The sequence below is a fragment of the Microtus oregoni genome, unplaced genomic scaffold, assembly GCF_018167655.1.
Source record: "Microtus oregoni isolate MIOR12 unplaced genomic scaffold, Mior012 000012F_ref0000307, whole genome shotgun sequence".
Lineage (NCBI taxonomy): Eukaryota > Metazoa > Chordata > Mammalia > Rodentia > Cricetidae > Microtus > Microtus oregoni.
Genome location: NW_024543071.1, coordinates 54,110,920 through 54,128,223, shown reverse-complemented (window position 1 = coordinate 54,128,223; position 17,304 = coordinate 54,110,920). Strand labels below are relative to the sequence as shown.

The following is a 17,304-nucleotide window of genomic DNA, read 5'->3' as shown; positions in this document are numbered from 1 at the left end:
CGTGGCGCGCGTCTGTACGCTTGGCCTCGCCCGCCCCGGCCAGGACTCCGCTCGCTCATTCCGCTGCCGGCGTCCGCAGACTCGGTAAGGCAGTGCTTGGGTAGCGATGTGGCATCGCCCTAGACCGGGCGCGGGTGTCATCTGTGGGAGCGCGGAGGGGGATACAGACTGTGTCCACGGGGTTCGCGGGAGCTGCGCGTTGGAGAGGCAGAGGGCACCCCCTCCCCCGCGAAATGACCGGTCTAGGGATCCCGAAGTGGGAGAAAGGATGCTTGGTCCCCGGACTGGGCAGGATGCCTTCGCCAGGGACGCGTGGTGGGGCCTCGGCTCCTCGTGTCCCTCTCCACGGTGGAGACTGCGCATGGGTTTGAGGTCCTCAGAGCACCCTGACGGATGCTCTGAATTAGGCATGACTTCTTGGTCCCTGTCCAGTATGGACGTCAAATCCCTTTACGTCCCATTCCACTCCCCACTCCATTGGTGGCTAGGAGCAAGTGTGGAAGCCAAGCTCTTTCCCAGTCCCATCCCACTCGCCACTCTGCAGGTGGATTGTTCCTGGGGGGTCCCCGAGGGTCGGGCGCGGCAGCAGGAAGGATGCTCGGCCTAGGAATTTGGCAGGTGGCCGGTGCCCCCTCCCCGCTTGGGTCCCCGCAGTGCAGCCGTCGGGACACGCCCTTGGCATTGAGACTCAAGTGTTGAGCACCCCTCCCTCTTGTTTAGCGCGGGGTTCAAGGGCAGGTGGGTGCCCAGAGATTGCCCAAGGTCGCGCAGGGACCGGAGCTTGGAGGGGGGCCACGTGACCAGGCCTGAGAGAACTTGGCCAGGGACAGCCCGACGTTGAGGTCTGGGCAGCCCCTAGAACCGCTTGGCTGTATTCTAACAGCTGATTCCTTTCGTTTTCTTCGTCTTCATATTGTGAATCCGAGTCTTGCTTTCTTTAATGCCACAGAAAACAGATGAATGCTCACTTTTTGAAGGAGTTAAAAAGTTCTTAGTGTGAACCAGGCTGGATATAGATCAAGCTGAGTACTCTCATCTCCGGGCTGACTCTCTCAGCTCCTTTCTGTTCCGTGCATTTAAATAGTTGTCCAAGGACACATTTTAGTTGGGAACTGCTAACTCTGGAAGTTTGTAAATAAAATTAAAGTGAGTTTAGAAGCCTTTCGGAACGTATTGAGTTACAGCGTTTTCTCGCACAGGCGTCTGGTTTCTGGTCATTCCTGATATTCAAGCGTGTTTATCTCTGTCAAAACCACAAGCCAAATGAGTAAAATACAGCTTTGGCCTTTCATTTGTGCCTGCAAGCATACATTCCCTCCCCCCATCTTTCTAGTCAGTCGACTAAGCTCAGTGAGGACGTAAATCTGACTGTGGTGTAGGGGACAGTGCAGAACAGTAGGTAGGATTGGGCACCAGCTGCATTCCGAGTCTCGCTGGCCTGGCTTTGTCACAGCATCAAGAGCCCTTTTGTTATGAGAATTAACTACGACACCTCGCTAGACTTAAATACTTGAATATTTTTCTTTTATCTATTTATTACTTTTTTTGAGATGGGGTCTGGCCTGGAACCCCTGTTCTCCTTCCTGCACACGCCCCCCTCCCAAGTGCTGTGATTTCAGGCGTGTATCACCACGCCCGGCTTTGAACTCCGTCTTAGTCTTAACCGTCTGTGGAATCAAACCCGGGTCAGGTTTTGTATCAAAATTGGCCGAAGCGGCTACTTGCACAAGACAAAACCTTTCGAGTTTGAGCTAGAAAGCCACCTGACTGCAGATGAGGGAGAGAAACGCCTCCCTCCCGCCGCCGCTGGGCTTGGCCAGGACCCAGTCGTCACCGAACGGGCAGGCATGGTTCTCCCGGGATTTTGGGGCGCTCGTTGGAGGTTACTCAACCCTGATTCCTCTTGCCCATTTTACCCATTCATAAAAGCAATGTAAGTTTTACGATTTTTTTTTTTTTGGCTTGGGTTTCTCTGAAACCCTTGGAGGCACAGTGTTTTCAGATTGTTTTGTTGCAAGCGACTTCTGTCGTCGGACAAAACGGGTCGGTGATTCCCAGGGCGGCGCGCGCCTGCTAGCTCCGGAAGGCCTGCGTGGGCTCGGCTGGTGGAACAGGATCCGAGCGCCCCGGACGCGCCAGCACGGGGGCGGGGCTCTCGTAACCTTTCCCCTACTTTTCTCAGCCGCCACGTGACCCCGCAGCGGTGGGGGAAGGGGCGGGGCGGGAAGCCGCGGTTGTTAATGCCCTTCCCTTCCCCAGCGCCTTGAACTTGCATTCTTGGTCTCCAGGCGCCCGGAGGCCCGGGACGCCCCCGTACTTTGACCGTTTGCAGGTTTTGTTTTGTCGGAAAATATGTTTAGTAACCCTGCATAGATGTTGACGGGTAGGCCAAAGTCCTGCAGCTGGTGGAAGCCTGCACTGAATTAAGTTAGAATAAATGGTAGTCCAAGGTGAATCGTTTTAAAGTGTGCTTAGCAGAAGTCCAGTCCCCTAAGGAGGGAGGGTCGCTTGAATCCGGGAGTTCAAGGACGGCCTGGGATCCTACAAAGATTCACCCCCAGCTCAGGGAAGAAGGAGGGGAGTTAAACCGGAGGCGCGCCTAGCAGGCTGAGAAAAGGATTACTACACACTCTTGAATTAATGCCAATTTAAGCTTTTATTGTAAGAACTTTTGTTGTCAGGAAAATAAGCCTGCTGCCAAACCTGACGACCTGAGTGAGTTCGATCTCTGAACTTGCAAGGTGAAAATTATCCCAACTTCCGCACACGTTCTGTAGTGTGTGGTGTGTGTGTAAGTATGCATATATATATATATGTACGTTCCACTGCCATAAGTAAATGTGAGATGCAATGCCAGCATATTGTGTTAAAAAAGCGGAAATAGGGATGCCGTGTGATCGCCGGCCTACCTACTTGGTAGCAGGTGCCGAGACCCCCCCTCCCCCCGTGAGCAGTTTCTTTAGGACTGTGATGCCTGTACACCCACCATCTAGCACTTGGGAAGGGGATAGGGGAGAGCAGGGCCAGTTACACGACCAGGGCGTTGGAGTCCTGAGTGGGATACACAAGAACTGGTTTCTGAGCCAAACCTAGGCTATGCAGAGTTTTTGTTGGTTTGTTTTGTTTTGTTCTGTTCTTAATTTCTTACCTAACACAAGGAGTAAGTTCCACTTGTTGATTTCAAATATTTGTTGTCTTTTGTACCCTTCACCTTGAGCCCCATACAAATATTGCGGCAGACATCGGGTCCCCGCGGGCCCTGGGCTAAGGCCAGCTTTGCCTTGTTTAGGTAATGTGGCAGCCTGGTTCTGGGAAGTGCCCACCTTTGCCCTTTTTGTGCGAGTTGTTCTGACCTTCAGGGATGTTTTTCCAAAGTTAATAACAGAGAGCAGGCTGCCTTTTGAGGGGCCCAACACCTGGGTAACTGCCACTTGGAAGGTTGGGAAACAGTGGCTGCTGCCCGTACCTCTGAGGAGTGGCAACCCATGCTGCACACAGACCCATTTAGATAAGGTGGATTGGCATGGTTGAAAACATCCGTAATCCCAGTGGGTGCTGAGGCAGGAAGATTGCCTTGAATTCTAGGGCTATATTGTGAGACCTTCTCTCAAAAAACAAAATGAAAACAAACAAACCCAAAATAGCAGAGCCAGGTTTAGTAGTCCATGCCTATAAGCCCAGCTCTTAGGAGGTGGAGGCAGAAAATTAGGACTTTAAGATTAGCCTCGGTGACATAACTATTTTGGGACTAGCCTGGACATCATAAAACCCTGTCTCTAAAACAAGGAAATAAAAAAATACTATGTTGTACAGTGGTGTTGGTGGCTTGTGACCCTTAGGAACACAGGAGTCCTCTTGCCTCTGTCCCCTTGTCCAAGTGTGACTGGAGCTGAGTCTGTTGCTTCTGTTTCTTGAGTCCCCCCAGAATTAGCTCTCCCTGCTGTCTTCTCGACCCTGACCCCGAGCAGCCATGCCGGTACTTACTGAGGGAAGGAAGTACAGAAGTTGGGATGCCTTTGTCCCCTGGACTGACTCAGCTATTGATATTACCTTAAGAGGGTGGGGGTCCTTTGGGAGTTTCACTGGTCATACCGCTAGAAGTCCATGCTTGGGAGGCAGGGGTCAGAGGAAGTGGTGGGGCCCCTGCCTTAGTTCACTTCCTCCATGTTGTTCCGCACCTGATCCAGCATCCTAACACTGTCCAAGGCTCCCTTTAGGGTTCCCTTGGCTTTGGGTAAAGCCATGAATAGAGAATTCAACACGCCTTGTTATGAAGCTCTGAAAGGACATTGAGTAACTCCCCACACCTCTACCCACCTTGAAACGGAGTCTGTGTAGTCCTGGCTAGCCTGAAACTCACTCTGTAGATCAGGCTGTCTGGCTGATCCTCTTACCTCCACCTCAGGCCTCTACGAAACTGATTGGTTTATTAAAGCATTCACCCTAGCTTCCCAGCAGCGGCCCCTGGCGTGCTCTTTGGAAGGTCCACTTCCCAGTTTGTTGAGCACAACCCATTCATTGTGTCCTGTGGGCCAGTGAAGGTATCTGAAAAGAAAGGAATGAACTGCCCAGGTTAGTCAGTCAGTCAGAAGAGAGGCTGAGGCGTTGGTGTATGTGGGGTGGGGTGGGGTGAAGAGCGAGGACAGACACTTCCTTGAAGGATTTGTGTTGACCGTACAAGCTCCTGCTGGAATGGAAGAATGTGGTGCTGAACGAAAGATCCGGCGCTAGCTGCACGCGGGCATCCTTCAGTGCGCGGGAGCTGGAGTGCTGTGTGGCTTGGTGTTAATACAGTGTACGAGAGGATGATGTCTGTCCCTGAGAGACAGATGTGGAAGTGAACCCACATCTGTGTTGTAACCGTTTTCTGAGCATGGCCCTTAGTGGTGACTGTCACGTCATACGTGCAGACCGAGACTGACCGGGACGAGGTAGGAGCACGCCCGGGTGTTCATCTCCTCTGTAGGAAGGCAGCGCCGATGCCTGCTCTCCTGCATCCCCTGACTCCCAGGAGATTCCAATAAGGAGTTAGACCTCAGTCTCAGCACTTGGGTGGCGCAAGCAGGCAGGTCTCCAAGTTTGACGCAGCTTTGTCTTCCAAGAGTGTGTCCTATGCACAATCTCGAACTTACCACAGAGAAACCCTGACTCGAAAAACCAAAAAAAAAAAAAAAAAAAAAAAAAAAGAAGAAGAAAGGATTTCTTTTATTTTGTTTTTGAGACAGGGTCATCCTTTGTAGTCCTACCTGGCCCGGAATTTGCTATGTAGGCCATGCCAATCTTGGAATTCACAAAGATCCACCTGCCTTTACGCCCCCAGTGCTGGGATTAAAGTGCACCACGACACATAATAGGGTTTTAATTTTTTTTATTACTTTTAAATTTATGAGTGCTGGTGCCTCTGGAGACATCGTCTCCCCTGGGGCTGGAGACAGATGCTTGTAAGATGCTTTCTGTGAGGACTGGAAGCCATGCTCGGGTCATCCGAGGAGCCGCGTGCACTCTCCCTGCCTTGTCCCCCAAGTGAAAACATTATACATCCCGTAGAAAGTGAACTTCGGAGGCTAAATTTGGCTCTTTCCCTGGGACTGATGAAGTGGAATGCCATCTTCTCTGTGACCCTGGGTGGTTTTAGTGCGACCCCGTGATTGCGAGGAAGACCACAGGCCTTCAGAGGCCATTGTAGTGCTGAGGTACAGCATCCAGTAGATTGAATTGACTCAACATGTCTTATTTTTCCTCCCCCCACCCTTTTTTGAGACTGGCTGCAAGGTTTGTTGGGTGTGTGTGTGTGGGATTCAGCACAGGGGAAGCTCTCAGGAGTGCAGATCCAGGGGACCACAGTTGATGATACATTTGCACCCCGAGCCATCGGGGATGAGCCACTTCTCAGCTTCAGTGTCTTCAGTCCATCTGCATTAAACTTGAAGACCCACTTCTTTGAGATGTGGTTCCTCTGGCAGCCAGGGAACTCAGAACTTGGCCCCTCGAAGGACCTCCGTCACACCTCTCTACTTGTAGTTTGATGAGCATGCACGTGCTGACCTAGGAAGTGTGAACCCCGGCCACTGTGCCCTGGGGACTTCTCAAAGGCACCACATACCTCTCTGGAGCTGAGGTTGGGGACCTCAGAGGCATGAATATCCACAAGAAACCTGCCTCGAGGGTCCCTTAGGGCAACGTATACACGACAGGCTTCTTCAGCTACCGGGAGGGCTGCTACCTGCAGCCATTGTGTGACAGACCCTCCATTCTTAATGACGTAGAGCCGAAGTCAGTGAAGGTCCTTAAGTATAGGCTTGTGCACAGAAGAGGAGCGGCACTCGGAAGGAAGCGAGACTAGACACATCTGCACATGGAGGGTTGCTGTGAGGCCCACTGCCATTTGCAGTATTTTTTTTTTTTTTGAGATTTCTCTTGTTGGAGGTGGTAGCACATGCTGTAATACCAGGACTATAAGCAAAGGAAAGAGGATCTCTGTGAGTTCAAAGCCAAGCAGCCAGGGCTACATAGTGAGAAGTTGTCTTTAGAAAAAAAAGATTAATTTTAGTTATGTATTTGTGTGTGGGGGAACCACTTGAGGGCAGTGGCCGCTGAGTCCGAAGAGAAGGTAGACTGCACTAGAGCTGGAATTAGGGGTTCGAGGTAACCCGTGTGGATGCTGGAAACTGAGCTCAGGTCTTCTGCAAGCAGCACAGATTCTTAACCCCTAAGCCATGTCTCCAGCCCTACCTAACAGCATTTTTTTTTTTTACCTGGAGGTGGCTCGTGGCGTGTGACCCCTACCCCTGTAAATCGGGACATTTGTAAATATAGCTTCTAGATGCTGGGATTTTCTGGGATTGCTATTAGACAGGTGTTTTGATTGTTGCTGTGTTCTGCATTGCTTGTATTGCAGCTGTCAGGGTGCTGAGGTGACGAACATGCATGGGAGGTGCAGAGCAGCCCCAGAGATTAGGGAACATTTGTGGGATACATACAATATCTTGGTATGAGGAGAGGTTCTGAGCTCCTTGAGCTGATAGATGCACTCCCCTCCCTGGCAGTCAGAGCTCACACGGGCGTTCTGTGCTGGCAAGACTGGATCTAGGTGCTGTGTTTCAGAACGAATGGGCTGTACTGTTAGCCTTGTCAACATGTGTTTCCCTTGTTATTAAACAAGTTTAACTGTTTTTTGTGGTGGGGCAGGTGTGCACATGTATGTGCATGTGTGCGTGTGCATGTGTGCACTTGTGTGCCACCTGTAGGTCAGAGGACAGCTTGGGGTAATTGGCTCCCTCCCTCTCCTGTGTGGGTCTCTTGAGGACTGAACTCATGTTGTTTGGTTTCTCCTGCTGAACCATCTCACCGGTTTCCTTTATTATTCTATCTGTCTGTCTATTTATTTTATTGAGACAGTGTCTCACGTAGCCTAGGCTGGCCGTGTAGCCAAGGATGCCTTTGAATTTATGATTCTCTTGTCTTCACCTCCCAAGTGCTGGAGTTAGAAGTGTTCATCATGTCCAGCTTGAATTTTTGCAGTGTATGACAGATGAGAGTGCTGTTGGTTTATTTTTTGAGAGATGTAGATTGAATGATGACTGAAAATTTACTTTTTTTACCATCCAGATACTAACCAGGCCTGACACTGCTTAGATTTTGAGATCAGACCTTTCAAAATGTCATGGCCATAACCCAAAATTCGTTTCCTAACCTGACCTGAACAGCCGAGTCCAGCCCGTCAGTGTGAGTGGCACATGGTGATATCAGTGTCTCACTGTGGGACGACACCTGTGGCCGCTTTAGAGCTTGCATACAGGAATGCTCAGCCATGAATTCAGGGTACAGCTTTTCCCAGTGAGGAGGACCCTTGCTGTGGTTCATCTCCGACCACACATGCCCCAAGGGAAAAAAGCTGTCATAATCTGGTAGCCAGAGTGACTGAGTTTGCAAGGTGAAGTCTCTGAAGCAGAGGGGGCTAGTGTCTTGGTCCGGAGCTGGAATCCGGTCTTCTGAGGCGCACCAAGTCGATGCCTTGGGCCCTGCTGTCTCTTCTGCATGTGCTCATTTCCACTCTTGTCCAGGCTCCCGCCAGACCAGTGGCTTCTTCCATCAGAGGACATAGCCTAAGGCCCTTACCAGGAGGGAGTTGTGCTGAACTCCCCGGCCTCAGGAACTGTGAGGCGCGTAAATCTTTATAAGATGTAAATCAGCTCTTCTGTTGCCGCCACTGAAATGTACTGAGACATTCCTTGGCTTTCCTTGTTCCCCAGATCCCCAGGAAGCACAAGGTGCACATGTCCCATTCATTCTAAGCCACTTCTTCTGGATATATCAGCCATGTGAGGGTTTAAGTCCTTTTTATTTTTGATGTGTGTGTGCGTGTACTCCAGAGGCGTGTACTCCAGAGGCGTGCACTCCAGAGGCATGTACTCCAGAGGCGTGCACTCCAGAGGCATGTACTCCAGAGGCGTGTACTCCAGAGGCGTGTACTCCAGAGGCGTGCACTCCAGAGGCATGTACTCCCACAGCCAGTGTTGTCTTCAGTTGTTCTTCAGCTGTTTTGAGGCAGTTTCTCTGTATAGCCCCGATGATTGGCCTAGAACTCACTCTGTAGCCCAGACTGGCCTCAAACTCACAGAGATCCGCCCGCCCGCCTCTGCCTCCTGAGTGCTGGGATTAAAGGTGTGCGCCACCGCGCTCAGCCTAAGTTGGAGCCATATCTGTTCAGTAGAGGGGAACATTCCCATGAGTTGCAGGTGATAAGAGACCCTACTGGCAGATCTTTGGGGCCTTCCAGGGACAAGGCTCAGGGCTCCTCAGCCTGGTGCTGTTCCTGGTGAGGGATGCCTGCCATGTTCCTAGACCTGGAATCCTGCTAAGCTGTCTCTTCCTGTGGGTAACCCTTTCTCTAAGGATTTCCAGCAGTTGTTTACTGCCAGGTGAGATGGACAGCTGCTGAGGGATTAGCTGGAGGCAGAGCTTGCTCTTCCGTGCCAGGTGAATTATGAAATTCTGGTGGGCAGCTAAGCCATACTGAGAGTTAGCCTGTTTGTAATAAGTGAGTTTTCCTGCTGGCTGCCACCTATCATTTTGGCTACAGCAGTGACATAAGTCGATGTGTGTTGCAACTGCAGGAATCTTAAACTGGTCTTTGCTGTCACCACTGTACCCTGGTAAGTAAGGACATGCCCATTGGCACCGGACCTGGACTAGATTCCTGCTCTGCTGTTGGCTGGCTGTGACCTTAAGTGAGCTTCTGCTGTCTAAGTCTTGTTTTCCTCATTAGTGAATGGGACCTCATGGGTTCATTTCTTAGAGTTAGTTAGAATTTAATGAGTGGATAGCAGTAAAACAAATTAATTAAAATATTTTATCAGGGGCCCTGGTGTTAGGGTCCATGCCTTTAATCCTACTTGGTAGGCAGAGTAAAGTTCATCTCTGCGAGTTCCAGGCAGGGCTACACAGACCCTGTCAAAATAAATAAATAAATAAATAAATAAATAAATAAAGCAACGGAAAAGACAGAGGCTGAGGCTATGGCTCAGTCAGTAAAGTGCTTGCTGAGTTCTGATCCCCAGTACCCACATAAAAAGCCAGGAGCAATGGTGCACATCTGTAATCCCAACACTGGAGACGCAGAGACAGGAAGATCCCTGGGGCTCACTGACTAGCCAGCCTGGTCAAATTAGTGCTCTGTGGGTTCAGTGAGAGACCCCATCTCAACCAATAAGGTGGAGAGTGATAGACACCCAGTTTGGACATGTGTGAACACACATGAACACACACACACAAATTAGGCATTGTTTGGTTTGTGCCATGTGGTTGGGCAAATGGATATCTCCCATTTTCTTTACTATGGAAAACATGAAATGAGCCTGCTTGCCATCTCTGACAGTGAACTGTGAGCCACCGACCTGCGTGTTGTCCTTTCTACCTGTCTACAAACCTATCTGGCTCCCCATCTGTGTGCTGCAGGGCCGTGTTGAAATACTCCCTGGAGCACAAAACCTATTTGCATAATTCAGTTGCTCGGAAGCCTGTCATCCCTGCGCAAGCCTTCCTGTTTGATTTATATGATGAACATGGTTTCCACATTGCAGTTTCTCTGGCATGTGCCAGTTTCTGGCGGTGTACTGGGCCTCTCGTGAACTTTCCCCTCCTTTCTTAGCTGGCTGCCTGCCTAAACCCTGCAGCCCCGGGGAACTACGGGGAGACGGGGATGCTAAGAGGGCTTGGTCTGGGAAGGGAAGTGGGTATTTTTTCTTAGGGTTGGCAGTTTGGTGGCATGGCCAGTGTTAGGGCTCGTGTGCTGACCTCAGAGGTGAAATGCTTTTGTTGTAGAGGTGTTGGCAATGGAGAGAGCGAGCCCAGTGGGCACATCCCACTAGCAAAGCACAGCGCCATTTATTTAGCCAAGGACTGGAGCGCCACTCCAAGCCACGTTATTAAAGTGAAGACAGGCTTAAGTCAGCAAGATGCCTCAGTGGGAAAAGTGCTTGCTGTGCATGCCTGGTGACACCAACCCCGGATCCCACGTACATGTAAGAGTAGAGAAGCGACACGGAGTTGTCCTCTGACCTCCACACACATCCATCGTGCACACACACACACTCACATAATAATAAACAAAACTTTGAGAATGAAGACAGTTTGTCAGTAGCAAGTGAGATGCAGTCTGCAGAGTCCTCAAGATTCAATCAAGAGCATTGAGTAAGATTGGTGTCTCTGAAAGCTTTCAGCGTCTTGGGAGATGATTAAACACAGCTTGGGAAGGGACGCCCTCTGCCAGGAAGCATGGGTGAGTGACCCAGTATGTCCTGAGGCATTGCCAAGGCTTTGGGAATGTGGAGTCAGTAGCTGGCCAAAACTGGGCCCTGTTGGAGGCATGTATTTAGCTAAGTGTGATGAAAGGTGAGAATGGGAATGACCCAAGAAGGGTTGAGGAGATGGATCAGTCAGTAAAGCGCTTGCCTTACAAGCATAAGGACCTGAGAAAGGTCAGGCATGGTAGTGCATGCTTGTAATCCCAGCTTTGGAGGGGTAGACGCAGGAGCATCTCTGGGGCTTGCCGTCAGCCAGCCTAGCCCAATCAGTGAAGCCCCAGGCTGGTGAGAAAATAGTGTGCAATGGCCCCTAAGGAACAATACCTGAGGTTGCATACACACACACTCACACACACTCCGAGGACAATCAGTAGTGGGTAAACGGTGGAGCCACTGGGTCTAGTGTAGATGGAGGTACAGAATTGCAAGCTTGGGGACAGATATACAGTAGACCTGCCGTGAGGTTGGTGGTTTTCCTGCATTTTGGTGTGCCAATAGCAGATTACAGTGAGGGGCTTAGTGACCTGCTACAGCCCTCCTTGGGGGTCCCTCCCCAGCAATGGGGCTGGTACATACATGGTGTTAGGCCTGAGTGTGGGGGCACTTACACGTTCCCAGGCAAGGAGGTTGGCAGGTGGGATGTGGGAGTGGCAATTACCACACTAACGCTGCCACTTGGGGCAGAGGCAAGATCCAGGCCTCGACACCCACTTCTCAGAAATACTGACACCAGATACCACAGCCTAGCCCTCTACCATCAGGATTTTTTGCTTTTGGCATGGTGGATGTGTCTCTGAACATCTTCCTGGCACCTGGGGGTTCTTGCTGCAGCAGCCACCTGCGGTTTGGCCTTAACCAGTTTGAGGACACAGGGCAAGAAGCCACCTTGTGTTAGGAACAGTCCCTGAGGGGACTTTACTTTGTACCGGCCAGACCTGTTTCTGGGGTGGAGCAGTCAGTGTGTTTACCTAGAGGGTGTGTTGCATTCAACTCCCCCCCCCCCACTCTAGTTTAGAATTCTAGTTCAAAGGCTAATGCTAGGTGTGGTGGCAGATACTGTGACCCCAGAGGACAGTCACAAGTTCAAGGCCAGCCTGGTTTAGACACCTTAGGTACAGAATTGTTTTTGCTGAACAACTTGGGAGGGACAGTGAGTGACCGAGGGGAGGTCCAAACCCTCTTTCCTTCCATCCATATATTTTTCTCTCTTATGCTTTCCTTCCCAGTATATGTTCTTGTGGCCCTCTTTGAACTTGGGACGCAGGTGCATGCCCTGCAGTGCAGTTACTTTCCCGTGGTCCTGTGTGTAAACCTTGTGCCCAGGGACACTAGCTCTCCACGCTGGGCTGCGATGGGTTAGAGCAGCCCCCTGTGGGCCAGCTCTTTGTATGTCCCCTCAAACCGCCAGGTTTGAGTGTGTGTGTGTGTGTGTGTGTGTGTGAGAGAGAGAGAGAGAGAGAGAGAGAACATGCAAAGCAGAGCTTCACAGGGCACTTGGGACAGCTCCGGGAGTGACTGTAGACACTAGATAATTGGGAGGGGCAATAAAAAGAAGGGTGTGGGCTGAGGGGCGCTGGTGGGCTGACATGCCTCTTTAAGTCCAGTCTGTATTTCTGGCCTTGAAGCAAGTGTGGATTGCAGAGATCTGATTAGGGACAGGGGTCTGGCTGGCTCCCAAGGTACAGACAGCCGAAGAAGACCCTCCCGTCAGTGGAGACAGAGGTCAGGGGCTAGAGGCCATAGCAGATAATGTGGTAGGCCAGGTTTGAGCCACTGTGACCTGAGGCGGGAAGAAGAAACTGGAAGTGTGGTCTAGTACTGGGAAATCCGTGATTTAGTGCACAGTGTATGGAGCCTGGCAGAGCCCCTCAGCCACCCTGGAGGCCTGCCATGCCCTCTTTGCAACAGCCTTTGGAAGGGAGGAGGAGGCTGCCCAATGCCAGTGGCCTATGTCCAGGCACAGCTGGCCTGCCAGATAGAATGGCTGGGCCAGCTGACCCTGAGGGCCATTCTTCTAGTACGTCAGGGTTCCCAGGTGCTCAGACACAAGGACACAGCCTTAGGACTCAGGCTAGGCAGGGTGTGACCACTGGAAGGGCTTCTGGGAAGGGAGAATAGGAGTCATGGCAGTGGGTGTCCTTAGTAACCAGGCAGAGAGCCATCTGAGGAACAGATTGGCTTTCTATTGGCAGAGGGACGTCAGAGCTGAATACACCTGGTGAAAGGAGATGAGGGGAGGGGCCAAGGGGTGGGTCAGTCAGGGAGAGGCCTGTCCCCAAGCCTAGCCTCTGAGACAAGAACACATTTCTAGAGAAAGAAGAGGAAGGGCTCCTGATGGGCCAAGAGCTTAAGCTCACTTCCTTATGAGGCCAGGGTGCAGCAGGGGAGTAGCCAGACTCCTGAGAGCTGGGATGGGGGCACAAGGGTCAGTATGGCAAAATTTTGGACCTCTTGTACACAAGTTCTCGCATGTACAAATACACACACACACACGGTATACATACACACACGGTGTATACACACACACAGTATGCATACACACGGTATATACATACACACAGTATACACACACAGTATATACACACAGTATACAGACACACAAACATACACATGGTATGCACATACACGGTATACGCACTGTATACATACACACATGGTGTATACACACACACACACACACACACACACACACACACACACGGTAGTAGGTAGCCGCCTGTGGCTGCTCAGACATGAATGTGGAAGAGATGCCCAGAGTTCCAGGGAAGATGTGTGACAGCAATGTCCTGTGTGCGTGAATGTCTGCATGTGTGTCATGTGTATGCAGTGCCCTTGGAACCTAGAAGATGGCATTGGATCCCCTGGAGTTGGAATGAACCACACAGCTTGGGTCCTCTACAAGAACTGTATATACCCTTAACTTAACGTCTCTCCACCCCTTTGATGTAGTCCTATTTTTATATATTTATTCTTATCCTTTTAGGTTGTGTGTGTGTGTGTGTGTGTGATTATGTGCCTATGAATGGAGGTGTCCCTCAGTTCAGAGATGTCCGTTCTCCTTGGAGCCAGATTACAGACAGTTCTGAGCCACCTGATGTGGGTGCTGGGAACAGAACTCTGGACCTCAGCAAGCACATGTATTTGTTCATAACCACCTCTCCATCCCCTGATGCTGTATTCTCGATTAAAAGAGCCAGATAGCCATAGGTCTTGTGTCAGCAAGCAGTGAGTTCATTGCAGGGGCAGGCGCAGAGGCAGGTTCCATACTGACCTGGATGTGCTGTGTTCTATGACTTTGAACATTTGAGGAAGGGTTAGGTTCTGGCCAAGCTCACGGGGCTTTGGGGACACTTCAAGGTCCTTGGGTTTATAAATGTTTTGCTTCCCTACTTGGGACGCGTATGCACCACTCCTTAGCCTCAAGCATCTAGTTGGTTTTCATCCTCCCGGCTGGTCTGGTCACCCCTCTACAACTGCTTTGGGCTGTTGGCATGTTGGATGGCTCTGCCAAGTGTCCCACAGACAAGTCCCCTCGCAGCCACTGTTGAGGGTGGACTTGCTTTTGGTGTTCTACAGAGAGCTATTCATTATCCCACAGTGACTTCACACAGGAGGTGAGGAGGACACAAGGGTGTCCACCACACAGCCATGCAGCAGAGGGTGTGAAAATGTCCCAACATAAATCGGAGAATTACGCATGCGCCACAGCACAGGAGTGGAGGTCAGAGGACAGCCTCAGGAGTTGGTTCTCTTATTCTATCATGTGGGTCCTGTGAATTGAACTTGAGCAGAAAGGCTTGGCAGCAAGCTCCTTTGCCCATTTAGCAATTTTGTTGGTCTAGAATTTTTTTCCTTTTTATTTATTTATTTATTGTAACTTGATTATTGTGGATAGTAATGTCCTATTGAAAGTCAACACCTGAAACACCCTGTCTACAGTTACTTTCCCTCTGAGGAGAAAGGTTGTGTTTCCAGGGACACCAGGAATACTGGCTCAATCAGGGATGATGGAGGGACACCCTGCCCCCGCCCCCAGGTTGATTAGCAGAACTATGATGACTGGATTGGGACTCTCTGTGACTGCTGTTTCTGGGGTGACAAAGCCTCCCAAAGACATCTGTGCCCACCTCTAAAGTAGGGAGCTGCAGGTGGCAGTCTGCCAGGTGTGGGTGTGGTCTCTTGCCCAGGAGGAGGATGGCAGGACTAGCTTGCAGCCTGTGAAGGAACTGGTATCGGCTCAAGACCAAGTTCTTAGCACAAAGGAGATTTATTTGTGCCAGAGGGACAAAGGGCAGGAAATAAGAGACAAAGCCAGGAGACAGGGCAAGGGAGAAGGGGAAGGGGTATTTATCCGGAGGATGGAGGACGGGGCACACAAAGGACTGCCTCCGGATAGAGGGGAGACAGATGTGGCCCATAGAGAGATGACAGTTTATAAAGTTCAAAGGCGAAACCCTGTGTTAGGATGAGGTGTTTAGTTTTGATTGGGTGTGGTTAATTAGGGAAGCTGCAAGGGGGCTTATGATAGTTGGACCTTGGTAGTCAGCTTCAGGAGAAGGAAGTAGCCAGGTATGTGACTAGGCCTTGGTGGCTGGCTGTAGAAGTGTAACCTAATGTATTTTAGCAAGGCAAGGGAATTGGGGAGAAGGGCGAGGCCTGGCAGCACCATGTTTGCCATGCCCAAGCCAGCTAGAGTCCCTTCAGCCTGACCAAAAGATGTAGTTCAGTCTTGCCAGATCTCAGAGTGGTGTGTGTAACAAAACGTTCTCTGGAGTGACACAACACACAGGTGTATTCTCTCCCAGATCGGGATCCCACAACAGACCACCAAAATCTAACTCGGTAGGCCAGTGGCTTTATTGATGTTACCTGAGGAGCAGAAATGACTCAAAGACAGCTGTATCACCGAGGCCCACCCCAGCATGGGTGACAGCTCACAGGCTGGAGAGTGACCATTCTAGGTGCCTTAGTTGGTCTAAACCTCTTCCAGTAAGCTTCGGTGGTTTCTGTTTCTTCCAGTCAGCTGGTCTGGTCTCAGAGTCTTCTTTGTAGCTTGGCTCCTCTGAGTCTTTGGAACAGCTTTGTTCTGTTAGCTCAGAGGGACTCTCAGCTTTTATTGCTTACTCTGGCAGGGAGGAGCCTACTGCATCTCGTCAGTTTCAGGGACTTCCTGAAAGCATTGTGAGTTCTTTCCTTCCTGCTTAAGGAGCTCTTCTGCAGGATGGAATGTTTTGGAGGAAACTGTTACAAGTGGGTGTGTGATGGGGGTGGGGTCTTTAGTTGCAGCAGCTGACTTCCCATCTCCCTGGCTGCTTGCTTCATCCTCCAGTCTCCATTTCATCTGCAGGAGTCTACTGTGTAGTACATGGATGGGGCAGGGGCACTCGACTACTTAGAACCCATGAGAGCTCTGGCACAGCTGCGTTAGATACATTAAGAGTTGTGGGGAAAGCCGGACGGTGGTGGCACACACTTTTAATCCCAGTACTCGGGAGATACAGCCTAGTGAATCTCTGTGAGTTTGAGGCCAGTCTGGTCTACAAGGTGAGCTCCAAAATAGCCAGGACTGTTACACAGAGAAACCCTGTCTCAACCCTCCCCTCCTCCCCCCAAAAAAAGTTGTGGGGAGATCTCAGACGTGCAGAAAAATCAACAGAAATGACTTGTGTGTGGTCATTGCCTGCTTTCCCAAGGTTTCCCAAGGAACCTTTGCCCTCCCCTCCCCATCCCAATCCTAGGTCCCATGAAATCTACACGTGTGTGTGTGCACGTGTGTAGTATGTGTATTTATGTTTCGTGTGTTTTGTGTACATGTAGGTAAGAGGTCAACCTTGGTTATCACAATTCCTTATACCACCCACCTTACTGTTTTTGAGGCAGGGTCTCTCTTTGGCCTGGGCAGATGCCTCAGGAGGCAGGCTGACCAGTGAGCCCAAGGGATCCTCCTGTCTTTGCCTCCCAACAAGTGTGCTCCACCATGCCTGGCTTTTAATGTAGCTGGAACTCAGGTTTTTATGTTTGTGCTGCGGCACTTTCCTGACTGAGCTGTCTGCAGATATTTGGTGTCTACTCTGCCACGTTAGATGATTTCTGAAAAAAAAGAAAAGAAAAAAGAACTTCCTTAGTGCTGGAGGGTGGTGTTCCTGGTGGGAACTGTGATGGGGTGGGCTTCTAAAGCCATCTCATTCCTTCCTGATGTCCCCAGTCCTGTGGCATCAAATGCTTGGGTGTTAAACAGCATTTGTGTTCTATGAAAGGACATTTTTTTCTTTCTTTATTTTCTTTCTTCATGAACGTTCATAGTATGCTCATATGTATGCATGTGTATATGCATTCATATGTGTGCATGTGCATATGGAGGTCAGAGGTCAACTACAAATATTATTTCTTAGCAACTGTCTACTTTTTTCACTTAAAAAGTTTAATTTATTATTACTGTATGTGTATGATGTGTGTGTGAGAGAGAGAGAGAGAATGGGGTAGCATGCATACTATAGTG

The 17,304-nt window shown here is 50.4% G+C and overlaps 1 protein-coding gene and 1 pseudogene across 1 annotated transcript in view; one reads left to right on the top strand and one right to left on the bottom strand.

The window, feature by feature from the left end:
• Positions 1-17,304, top strand: part of Cpt1a (carnitine palmitoyltransferase 1A) — a 62,582-nt gene continuing 45,278 nt past the window's right edge. The window contains exon 1 of the mRNA XM_041661202.1: positions 1-84. The gene's annotated coding sequence lies outside the window, so the exon portion shown is untranslated. The remainder of the gene's footprint in view (positions 85-17,304) is intronic.
• LOC121454835 lies at positions 6,154-6,243 on the bottom strand (annotated as a pseudogene).